Genomic DNA, 13,640 nt, shown 5'->3' on the forward strand with positions numbered 1-13,640 from the left:
AGCCTCTCTGTACAGACCCCAGAGTGGTGAGGCTGCAGGAGGTGTGGTGTGGGTGGGGGCTTCTGGCTGTAGCTGCTTTCCCCAAGCCCTGAGCGGGATACTCCCGGGTCTGAGCAGAGTGGAAAGTCGTCTAAGAAGCGGCTGTTTCACAAGATCTGGGCACAGAGCTGCCCCTCCCTTCCTCCCTGAAGTTTGCATGAAGTGCACGTTAGGCTGTAATTAGGGGATCTGGGAGGAGAACTTTGCTGGTGACGCTTTGCTTTTCTTCTGCTCTTGGTGAGAAAGTGCCTCCTTCTTCCCAGGACCAGGACCTCTGCCATCCAGCGCCACAAAGAGACATTCTGCGCGCACACACACACACACACACGCACACACACACACACACACGCGCGCGCATGCACACACACACACACACTTGCCCAGAGACAAACTTAAGGTGAGGAGAAAGAGCCCTAGCTTCACTTGATCTCCAGGCTCCAACCTCAGCAGGACTTGAGAGCATCTGAACTTCTGGATTTCAGGACAAGGTAAAACTTCCATAAAATTTTCACTCTTCCTCTCAAACATTAGTGCCTTGAAGATTTCAGAGAGCAATACATATTATGATGTATATATACATTAAAACAGATTTTCTTATTTTCTTTCATTTTCTTCTGAGTTTAACATGACATCTCAATTTTTTTTTAAAGAGTCATATTGTCAGATAAAATAGTGGATTGCAATAAAAAAGTTCAGTCTAGATTGGGGTAAGGATTAACTCTAGTATCCTGGCTTTTCCTCCTGTTACTATAAATCTGGTAGGCGCGTGGTTTCCAAGCGGTGGCTTTTCCATCTGTGTCTCAACAAGCATTTTCATAGCACCTGAGATTAAAAAAAAAACGATAGTATAGGTTGAAGGAAATGCTGAGGAATGGGAATGTCCATTCCAGATTTTAGAGTTTTGTTTTAGGGAATATATAGGTTTGTGTGGAAAAGAAAGTTACTGTAATCATAGGAAATACCTGTTAGATTGATACTTTGAGATGTTACCAATTTTGGTCCCTGCTGCTCCAGTTAATTGTGAAATTAAGATCATAGAGTTATGACGTGCTTCATACATTGAATGATTTGATAATTAATTTTAAGGTACTGAAAAATATTTTAAAATCATAGTTGTTAAGATTACCATTAAAAGTTGCTTAAAGGATTTACGTGTTGAGACTGTTGACCACTCTAAGCAAATCTGAACATTCTGGGTCTTAAATGAAGTTGTTTTCTTCCACTGAATTTGACTGTTGTGTTCAAAATGAGATGGTTTATTATTTTGAAAATAAGTTATTTTATTTTCATTTATCACTGGAAAAACACACCGAGTGGCCAGTACATTTGGGAATTTTTAGGGTGGAAAGTGTTCCTGTACATGTTCCAACGTGATGTCATAAAATCAAACATACTGGCTGGCATCTTGGAAGTTAACGGTTTTTAAGAAATAAAGCCTGTGAATTAATTTCTAAGTGAAATGTAATATTTATTCATTACAAATGTAGTTTCTGGTAATCATTCTATTTGATTATTTCAGGGTACTACATTGCAGTAATTTTATACACACTCCCATGACTTCAATATTTCAATGGAATCATAAAATAGGAACATTGTTCTATCAGAAATGTATCATAGTAGTTCTCTCTGGATAACTTTTAATGTGATAATTCTTACATCAGTGTTTAACTTCAGTTCCATTTACTTCTACTAATAAAGAAGTTTTCGATTCCATTCAGTAAACTAGAATGTGTGCCAGAGGTCTATTGAGCATTTATTAGTCTTTAGTCATTTGGGGGTTATCTGTTCTCAATAATTTAATTGTTTAAGCTGAGAGAATGATGTTACATTTTTGGTGACCTCTTCACAAAATTGGAAACAGCTTTTAAAATGGGAAAACTAGATAAGCAGAAGTAATTTGCCTTAAACTTAATTAAATGAGCGAGAGAAAACCAACAACCTCAAAAGATCGCTGGTCCCCAGGGAGAATGTACCCAGAGGCCAGTGTTCCAGATGTGTCCTGGGGGTCTGAGCTTTCTATGAGAAACAAAAAAGAGAAGACCATCATGTTCTTATAAAGCGAGCCATTTATTTATTGTCAGCAGGCCCTGTCTCTCAGAGGAATGACTGACACTGTAATTTAGAAGTACTGAAGAGACTTTCACAGAGAAGAATCAATTCATTATATCCCTAGTGGTTTCACTTCCTCTTCCTTCCTTTGGGAGCAAGTAACACATCCAGGATAAATACATTTGGCAGAATATACAGAAAGATACTTTATAAGTAGATGGTTTACCGAAGTCCTGCCTTTTAACATCTTGGTTGCAGAATACTGGTATTTTCTGAAGAGTTGAAGAAGCCTTTAAATCTAAAGGTAGAACTGTACTTCGTTTCTGGAAAAATGAACACGAATCCTTTTTCAGGAAATAACTCCCTTTTCCAGAAAACACTAGTGCTGGTTTTCTTTTCATTTCCTTTTGCTTGTTTCCCATGCATGTTTTATTTTCCAGATTACTTTTTTAAGATAATGGTATTCCACCAATTAAAATTCCAACAAAATGCAAAGCAAATTTGAAAATAACTTTTACATCAGAGTCTTCTGTTGCCTTTAGTTAATTTTCCAACATCCTGGATTCATTATTAGTAACCATGGTACTTGGTCTGTGTTATTTAAATGTACTTAGTCTGTTATTTAAAGGTGACAAAATATTGTTGGAGGAAAATGGGGAGGGATGAAACCTGAATATACTTAGGATTTTAATCAATAGTGTTTAAGGAGAATTAGAGGAAAGAGCTGGTTAAACAAATATTAGGTGTAGAGTGGACGTGATGGCATAAATTAATAATGCAGCTCTTTATTTACACCATGAAAGGTAGGGTCTGTGATGGTTCAGTGTGTGAAGTACGGTCCCTGTGTGCCACCTAGTGGTTGAGTTGAAGAAGGCTTTCTCACCAGCCTCTCACTAAAAACTTCTGAGACTTCTATTCTGTTGACATTGAACACTAACTGCATGGCAGACGTTGGGGTAGGTGCTCACAGTGGAAAATATAGCAAGTGTCTTTTATATAATTTAAAAATCAAGGCGCCATTTAACTGTTGATTAAATTCCCGGTGGTTGCATTTAAAATCAGTTTACTCTTTCCTGGGTAATTTACCATCAACTTTCTGCCTCCATGAGGATATAGTTTAATAACTGTGACTCGCTTCTAATAATGTGTTTTTTTTACAGAGATGTCATGACCTAGTTCAAGAAAGGATGGGGAGACTTTGAATCTTGAATCACTGTTTCTCCTATGGAAACACACTTCTGTAAAGTTCAGTGTTGCTGAGGGTAAATGGGTAAATAATTACTAGCTTAAAAGGCTAGCACACAGATACTTGCACATATTGCATCTTCTCTAGATATATTTTCATTAAATGTAAAAGGATAGTAGTAAAATTTGTTTGGGGTCCTAGAGGTATTGCCCTCAAACCCTAAAAATTAGCATGGAGAACAACTTCAATATCTGTGGTTCATACACAGCTTTGAAGTAGGAACACCGCTTTCACTAAATTGACGTGATAGGGAAAAAATCCTAGAAAAGAACTATTAGAAGGAAAGCCACTGTTTGAAAGAAGCATCAGGATATCATAGATTAATCCATCAGAATATTGCACTGAGAATTTTGAAAAACTTTTCTCCAGGAGGTATGTGAATTATTATTCCAAGTGGCTTTTTGCAAGATCTATGACTTAATGGCAACAGTGTTCAGCACATCAGCATTAATCAAGACAAGTTCTGAAATTCACATTGGAAGGTAAAATGCCTTGGTAAGAAAAAAAAATGATTAATGTGTTACTTGCTGAGTGAGCTCTAGTGGTGTAATCCATAAATCCAGTTGGGCCTGCTGGTGTGGAATGGAAGCTTCCTAGTTAGGGGACTTTGGTTTTGTGTATGGCAGTGAGACCTACATGGGGAAAGAAGGAAAGCCTCTCATTAAGTCCTTTTTCATTAATGCCACAAAATTATAGCCTGAGTCGATCAGAGGCGGTGGCTGGAAACACTATCAATCCTGTAAAAGAAAGCATATTATCTTAATTCTTATTTCCAATAAGTTGTTATCCACCAGAAACAAACCATTCTGTTAACAATTTCATCGGACCATCCTCATGATTTAGAACGAATCCCATACTTGTACTTCCAGGACCTAAAAGTCAGAGGCCGTGAAAGCAGAACTTTAGACATGGATTGGAAATGTGTCATTCATGGTTTCAGATGGCTTAGTGATACTAGACAAGAACAAGTTTGTGAGCGAGAACCCGCCAAGCTCTCCGAAATGGTCTGCTGCTACTGGGTTCCCGGTGATATCATACAGAGTGGGTCCACCTGATGGCTTCTCCCAGTGATGGGGACCCGGAGGGGGCTGCTCGTGGTGCAGAGTTCTTAGCCACATGCAGATCCAGCCAGGATTTGTTTAAAATAGCAAACGGTGCTGAACTATTTTGAGCTTCTATTCATTGTTTTATAGTTTAACAGGGGAGTGAGAGAGTGACGCCTGAGATGTGGGGGGTGGGGGGGGCAATAATAGAAGGCCAGGGGGCTATTTGCAAAACAAGGCAAAACAAAAACAAGCAAAACAAACTCGCAAAATGAAAGTCACAGAACACTGACTACATACTGTTCAGGGAGTGGTTCTCAAACTTGTAAGGGCAACAGAAATTTCCCCTTTTGTCCAACCTACCTTAACCCAGAGAGAACACAAATCACTTGATTTGTTCCTAAATTCCAATTACGATACTCCAGTTACATTTACTGTACTAAATAAAATCCAATTAAGTTAAATAACATTCAAATTATTTTTATGGTAAATCAATCTGGATTTTCCTAAACTTTCCCGAAAGTTTCGTGGATGATATCTTGGATCAGTTTCCACCTATACCGTGTGAAGTTTTCTCATTTTGACTCTCTTATTTCGATTTGGAGATCACCTCATTTGATCATTCATGCACTCATTTGTTCATTCAACAAAAATGTATTAAATCCTTGCTATTTACCAGGCACTGTGCTAGCGCTATGTGCTGGGACCCTCACTTTATACCATGAAAATTCATTCTAAAAAATTCAGAAAGTCAAAATTGACTGATAATGAATCTAAAACACTGCAAGATCCTGAGGTACATGGAGTAACAGAAACACGCAGAAAGTTCTAGCCTCATAGTTTTTGTAGTAAGAGAATTTTGAGTATGCATCTTTAAAATCATGTTCCGTGTTTGCTATCTAGCTGAGTGGATAAGAACTTCGGTTTTTGGTTGTGTGGGCGCAGATGGGCCTGGGAGGGTGGCTCTGCAGACCTCCAGGAGGGTGAGGCTTCCAATAATCTGTCTGCTTGGATGGACAGGAAAAGCAAAAACTCATTTGCACACAGTTGCTGTCTGCCAGTTTGCATCTAAAATTCAGATTGAACACAAAATGATTTAGTGCTTACCATTTGCACCAGACACCATGCTAGGTGTTGCAGAGTAATTGGCTCAAGGAATTCACAAGCTGGTGGGGAAGACAGATGGATGCACATCATGAATCACTAGTAAAATTTGCCACGTAGGTGAAGTTTGTCTTCATAGTCTCCTGGGTCTCTTTTCTTTGCCTTTATCCAAACTTTCCCCCCCTGCCTCTATCTCATAAAGTGAGACTCCTGCTCTCTACCCCCACCCCAGAGGATCTGATACTTCTCTGGTTTATTGATTTCTTGACTGACTGATTACACTTCAGTGTGAATGAGTTTCACTCATGCATTTACATTTCAAGCCTTTTATGTCTCTAAAGTAAATGTTTTGTTTTCTGTGAAAAGAATTTCAAACATTCGGGGGCCTTCCTATCCTTACACCAAAGGGTGTAATTAAGCTGATTTAGTCCTCCATGGTCTTCAATCTCTCAGTTACCCCACTCCATATGTGAGGCTACAGGGACTCCCTCAAGGCCCGTTTCTAGAAACTTGAAGGATCTTGAGTCCTGTTAATGATTGGCTCCTTTTAGCTGAGCCTGATTAACCTGTCCTTTCACCCTCTCCCCAGAGCTGTTCCCAGACCAAGTGTCCCCTCTCCCACCTGGAGGAGCCTCCAAAGCCCATCCCTTTGAACCCTTCCGTTTACTTTGCCAAAACCTGGTCTCAAGTCCTCTCAGCCCTTCATCGCCATGCTTGGGTCACTGCCCCTGGACAGGTAAAGCACCTAGAGCTTCTTATGTTCTACCATTTGAGCCCTTGGGACACCCTAAATGTCCAGGTCTAGAGGGAGAGAATATTTGGTCCGAGGACTCCTCTAAGTAAAGGGGCTAAGGGAAGAAGACGAAATATGCTTGGGGTAAGCATAGGAATTAGCCACCATGTTGAAAATATGGGTCAAAGTCAACATCTTATGAAAGGTACTTCACTACAATTGGTTACAGAGAAATTTTGACATTGATGTTGATTATAGATTCTGGAAAACTAACTACGGGGGGAAAAATGAAGATCTGCTTTGCCTTTATATAAAGAAAGCTAATCAGAGTCATTTGTGTTAATTCCTTCCCATTTATTGTTTAATTAACATATAGCATAATGATAGCCATATCTTATTAGTTGTTTCAGATTTATGTTCTCATTGATTACATTCCTTTGATTATGCCACCATAGTTTGGTACTCCTGTAAGATACTGATCTGTTCTTATATGAAGATGTGCTCACCACATTTTATAATGCCAGGACTGATAACCCAGATTTAGAGACTTTCCTTCCCCTTCTTCCTGTGGCCTAAAGTAGAAGGATCATTGGTCTGCATTCTTCACCTAGCTGGGAGATCTAGATGCAGAAATTCAGTAGGTGCCCTGCCAATGCTTACTGTTGTTGTCAGTGCCCAGTACAGGGCAGAACGTGGGGCTTTCGGGGTCTCCCGGCCTTTTATTCCAAGTGCCTATATTCCAGATGTCGGAACACTTCCCAACCTCAGGCCATTCCCCGATTCAGCCTCTGTTTCCTTTTTAGTCTTCTGATCTTTCAGTGTTGTTAAATGCATAAAATCTTCCCAGATTTAAATAATATAATTGGTATAAAATGAATAATGTAAATAGAATTAATTGATAATTTCAATAAATCTCTAAATTTAAGGAAAGCAAGACTAGAGTCTGGAAATGAGTTGAGAGAGGCCTTGGACCAGTGTAGGCATGATCTAATAAGGATGCATTTATTGGATGGAAGAGAGAAGTCAAGGATAGTGTGACTGTTTCCAGGGCAGACGATAACACAAAGAGAGATGTGACAGACTAAGATTAAGCTCAGTCGTTAAGCGTCTGCCTTCAGCTCAGGTCATGATCCCATGATCCCCTGGGATTGAGCCCCGCATCGGGCTCCCTGCTCAGCAGGAGGCCTGCTTCTCCCTCTCCCACTCCCCCTGCTTGTGTTCCCTCTCTCACTGTGTCTCTCTCTGTCAAATAAATAAATAAATAAAATCTTTTAACAAACAAACAAAAGAATGAAGGAAGAATAAAAGTTTCTGGCAGAATATGGTGAATCTAATTTAGGAAGAACAATGGGACATCCAAGAACCCATGTGAGTTGAATGTATATATCTTCAGCACAGGGGAGAAGTTGTGGCTGAAAATAGAGATTTGGAAGTCTTTGGTACTAAAATGGTAGTTGATAATCATACAGAAGAGAGAAGGAGATCACCTAGGAAAAAGCAAAGGGGAAAACAGCTGACTGTGAACTGAAACACAAGAAAAAAATTGATAAAAATGACTTTTGCCATTGTTTGTGCATGATCTTAACTTGTATTTTATCAACTATAAATGTCCACTGAGTTGGATAACATCAGTGTTATTAATCTTTATATCTCAGAGTCTTAGTCCTCTGCATATAGAAGGTGCCAGACATGTTTGTTGAATTAAATGAAATTAAAATGGCATTTCTGAGCCTTGATACTCTAAAGACAGATTTTCATAATGATAACTCTGAACCTGGGTAAGACCCCAAAATGTCTGAATTGTAGTTATTTATTCAATTTTGTCCAATACTGAGCTAGCTTTAAATATATGTTGTTGCATTTTGTTGTTTAAAAATCAGTAATCAATGTGTGGTGTAGATGGTAATTCACCAGAGTACTTGATTAACTTTAGCCCATGTTGTTTAGCTTAGCATACAAATGAGTTCACCACAGAATGCAGCCTAGCTCAGGTCCATTTATAATTCTTTTCCTAGTTCCTTGATCTTGAAGACCTCCTAATCTTAGAGCAGATTTGGAGCCCAGAATCCTGAATTTCTCTGGTTTTCCCAGCAACTGGCTTTTTTTCCCCCAATTCTTCTCCTTCCCTCCGCCCTCCATACTACAACCGCCGTATAAAATCCAAAGGATAATTGAATGATGTTTAGTATAAGTATGTCTCAAATATTTCATGGTACATACTTATGCTAATGAGATTATTTGTTGTTCATCTGAAGTTCAAATTTAGCTGGGTGTCCTGTATTTTTTATTGGCTAAATTAGATAACACTACCCTACACTTGAAGTTACTGTTACTAGAATATGGCAAACAAGAATTTCCCCATGAAACTTCTGAACACTCTCCTTCTAAAGTCAACAAATGAAGTTACTGAATCTCTCTTCACAAGTTAAATGTATTGAAAAGATAATCGAAATAAAATTAACTATGATATACCATTCAGTGCAAATGTATCAAACATTTATAATGATGGTGTTTTATATATATATAGCCTGTACACTAAGGGCTGTATTAAGAATGACATAAAGGTATATTAGTGATCATGTGTTTCAGTCTATCTAAAATGTGTTAAAATAATGTACTTTAAAAAATTAAACTTTTTAATATTCACTTTTTCAAGTTGGTAATGATAATAAAACAAGCAATCATTTTTAAATGAAAAAGCCTCCATTCATACATACATGTACAATGGGTATAAACTCCCAAGTATTCTAACTGCAGAAATACCTGAAAGGGCTCTTTTCCCTTGTTAATTACGTCCGACTGTAGTTGTGCTGCCACCTTGTGATGTGTTGAGGTATGATCCAACTTCACCAGTCCATTAACCTGTTTTCCCAGCTTGACCGTTTGGTCAATGCTAAAATTATTCCTCAGGTGATTAATATTTTTCATTTTACCAAAGAATGCCGTACATGTTATACTTAGAAAGGGCTCTCAAGTATTTAATGCACATATTTTCTAGAAGTTTAATGTATTGTCTACAAATTAATAAATGATTCTTAAGATAATAAATTATAAATCATTTAGTACTGTTTAATGTTTTATGACTGAATTTTGGTTGTATCTGCATGTATATTAAGTTCACTTGACCTTTCAACCTGAATTTCCCATAAGCTACTTGAATTTAACATGTCCAAAATTGAAATCATTATATCCTGTATACCAAGCCTGGTCCATGCCATCTCTACATAGATACCAAGGCCATATAATTTATGAGCTAAACTAGAACACTTTGAAAATGAAATGGGGTGCCTTACTAATTATTCCAGCAAAGTGATATAGACCAAGACTCTCTCAAGCAAACTGATTGTCTTATATGTAAGTTAAAAATCATCATAGTCCCAGTCATCCAAACTAGAATACTTGGATTTCTGGACTACTGGTCCACCAAAATGACCTGGAACCTCCATCCCAGACTTCCTCTCTTCCTTCTACCTGTTTGCTCCCTTTTACTTTCACATTCTCCTCCACTGCCCATCAGCTTGCCAACATTCTCACTGTCTTGGTCCTGTTGTCAGCAGATGAACCCACCAGCCCAAAATCCTTTTTCAGGAAAATCTAACTGCCCCACTTCTTCCATACTTGCTCTAAATTGCTGGGAACTGCTAGGAAAAACCCATAACCACCCTGCAGACTGGGGTCACTGTATGACCATTGTATCTCACTTCAACTGGATCTGTAATGCTGTGTGGCAATTCTACTATATTTCTTGGAAGTTTTGTTTCTTGAACCCCCTGTAGCAGATGTCCAAGCCTCCCTGAAAATAGAAGCCACCTAGAAAGAATTCTGTCACTGTCCTGCCACCAAAACTAGTCCTTGACCACCAGCACCCCCATATATTCTTTTTTCCCTTCTATTAGGAGAAAAAGGTATCCTTTACCTCTAAGAGTCTAAGGCAGACATTATACCCTGAACTCTAGATCCCATGTCCCCCAGTCTTCTCAGAGAGAGTCCCTATTAATTAAGCTTTTTCTCTCTTACATCTTCAACCTCTCCCACTCTGGTTATTTCTTCCTAATGGCACTTAATCACGGTCATATCTTTTTGTCTTGAAAATATATAATTCTCCCTAATCTCACATACATTCTATCTACCAATCTTTCTCCTTCCCATCAAAGCCACACTTCATGAATTACCTATGCTCACTCTCTACCTCTTCACCCCATCCCCTCCTCAACTCACAGCAATGTGCTTTCTCCCGCAACTACTCCAATGGAACGCTCCTCATTGGGGTCACCAATGATTTGTTTTCAGTATGTTTTCTTTCTCCTAAATTTGAACTGCTCCCAATTTTATCTAGTGTAGTAAATGACACCATTTCCTCTCCGCTCTATTTCCAAAACCAGAAAGAAGGGTGTCACCATGTCGACTGTATCCCATAAGTATCTCTTGAATATATATACATCCTTTTCTATCTCCACTAGCATAAACCTTACCCTCTGTGACCATCCTCTCTTGCCTGAATTCCTGCAAACCTTACCAACTGGTTTCTGCCCTCCCATCTTCTTTCTTTCTATTGCATTCCCCCACACTGAAGCTAGAGTAATGTTTTTCAAGTATAAATCTGAAAACAGTTGTCTGCTTAAGCCCTTCAACACTTATCTATTGCTGTGAAAATTAAGTTCAAATTATTTAATATCATTTACAAGGTTCTCAGTGACCAGCTCTAGCTTACCTTTCCAGTTTCATCTCCCCTCATCTAAAATTATCCAGCATACCAGCTGATAGGACCAAAAGGACCAAAACAAACACACAAACAAACAAAAAAATCAAGATAGTAAAACAGAAAATAGAAACAGACCAATAGGAGATCTAAATATCAAAGTTACCAGGTACAGATTTTATGTGAGTAATATGTTTAAGAAATTAGACTTGAAGAGATTCTTACCAAAGAACTGGAAACTACCAAAAAAAAGGGGGGATTTAAATGGAAATTCTAAAACTAGGAAATTGTAAAAACTAAAATTAAGAACTCAATACATGAGTTTATAAAAAGTTGAGACACAATGAAGAGATAATTAGTAAATGGAAAACTGGTCTGAAAAGCAACAACAACAACAACAACAACAACAAAAAGCGGACTGAGACCTAAGAGGAAAAGGGAAGAAGGTACTGGGGCTTGGGGTGCGGGGCACACAGGGAGAGAGGAGTAAAAGGTCTATGGGATACAGACATCGCCATCCCTGAAGGAGAAAGAGCAAATGGGGCAGAAACAATTTTTTAGAAATAATAGCTGTGACTGTCCGTGTCACAGATTCAAGCACTCCAAAGCCACAACAGGATAAATACCAAAATAAAAATGAAACACCTACACCCAGGCATGGCAGAGAAAAACTGCTGACAAAAACAAAGAGAGACTATCAATAGCGTCCGGCAACAAAAGACTTCAAGTAGATGAACAGGTAGCAAAATTAGCCAGTTGGAAATCTTGCTTTTCTTTCCCCATTAGAAAATGCCCAAAGTCAGCAGGTGGGCTTGCCTGTACTCTGGGTAGCTCTACCTGCTTGGCCTACTTTCTCTGAAAGAGCAGAATCTTCAGGCCCACAGGGCTATCAGTGTCCCTCATTGCCTGAAGGAGCTGGACTGATCCATTTCTGTGGTGACTCAGTTCCCGCAGTGTGTTTTCAGATGTTGTACTGTCCTACTGCTGTCAAGGAAAAATTCTGGACAAGTTTGGGAGGTTCATATCCATTTGTATCACTATCTCATGTTACCTATGTATTTCTTTTGATTATCTGGGATACCCCGTTGTTGAAGAAGTGGAAAGTGCAGACCCCAGTTAACCAGAAAAAATTCTCCAGAGAATAACTGAAGGATGGAACTCAATAAACAGAGTCATGCTAAACACAAACTGCCACGTGCATTTTACAGTTACTTGAACTGAATCACAGACCCAATGGATCTTGTGAGCAAACTTGAACTAAGTATATGACTTAAAACATCATTTCTTTCTTTTTTTTTTTTCCATGTGAGGGAAGCTTCCTAACTTTGTAACTTTATCACTATCGAATGTTACTTTGAATTACAAAGAGGAAGTCAATGTAATGATTGCAAAGTTTAGGATTTATATAGGATATTTTACAATGCTATAATTATTTGTTTAAGGCACCGAAAGGCAGGTCTTGGTAGCTAAAGTAAATGCAAATTTATCACAAAGATGATGATAATTCGGGTCTCCAGATTATCTCTCCTCTCTCTCCAAACATTCACGCAGTTCTACTCTAATTCTTTGCTCATTCACTTCTCTCAGGAGGAATCCCTCACACTTGATCCCTCCCACCTGAACTGTGGCTCCTGCCAGGATCATTAATAGAAAACACTTCCTCCAGGCACCCTTACATTGTACTGCTCCCCGAAATAAGTCACTTTTTTCTCAGTTTCCTCTTAATATTTTATCTGCACCACCATTACTCTACTTAGCACACCTTTCTATGTATTCATGCTGTAATTAATTGTTGACACATCTTTCACTAATTTGAAGTCTCCTTGTTAGTAGATCGTTTTATCCACCTGATGTCCTTAAGAGTTTTGACCTCAAAGGTTAGATATGAATCAGAGTTCAAAGGGCCTGATCTGTTCCAGCGTTCCACCCACTGCAGGAATCCCTCGTGTGATATCTGTTGATCTGCTTCAACCCCTGCAGTGGCCGAAAGCACTAGGTCTTTCACAGGGCAACTCATTTCACTTTTAGAGGACTTACCAAAAAGTTCTTCCTGACATTGTGCAAAATGGACTTCCTTAACCCTCATCCATTTGTTCTAGTTTTGTCCTGTGAAGCTACCTTGAATAAGTTCACTATCTTCCTAGTTCATATTTGGGCAATTTACTTCTAAATGTAAAACAGTAGGTTTTGTTCTGTAAAAGTTTGTTACTTGGGGCACATCATTCCAAACCCTGCAGATTATTTTATTTCTTCTAGCTTCCAAGTCATATTGCAATTACTCTTAGTTTTAGCTTTACAGCCCACGTACAGGCTTTGAGTCTTGAAACTCTATGACTAAAAGGAAAAACCTAATTTATATTAACATGACTTGAAAGCAAACCTCCTGATTGATAGTGCTCACAGAATTATAGAAATGAAAAAGATAATGTCCTTGTCACTGGAAAGGTCTCCTTTTATTAAACAAATATCTGGTACATCAGAGAAATGGAAAATAAATGTCAACGCAGAGTTGAAAACCTTTATTGTCAAAATAGAAGGCATTGATCTTCTGCACTCCTTTACTGTGATTTTATCTCATTACATATTGTTACTATTTCAAATTAATCTTCAGGTAGAAGGAGAAGAGCAATGCATCATCATTTAAATATCTGCATCCATGAAATGCTAGGTTATATCAAAAGTTGACATGTAGCTTGGTCTAATAGTTACCATTAGTGGTAGGGCATT

Source organism: Halichoerus grypus, chromosome 2 (assembly GCF_964656455.1).
Source record: "Halichoerus grypus chromosome 2, mHalGry1.hap1.1, whole genome shotgun sequence".
NCBI classification, from domain to species: domain Eukaryota; kingdom Metazoa; phylum Chordata; class Mammalia; order Carnivora; family Phocidae; genus Halichoerus; species Halichoerus grypus.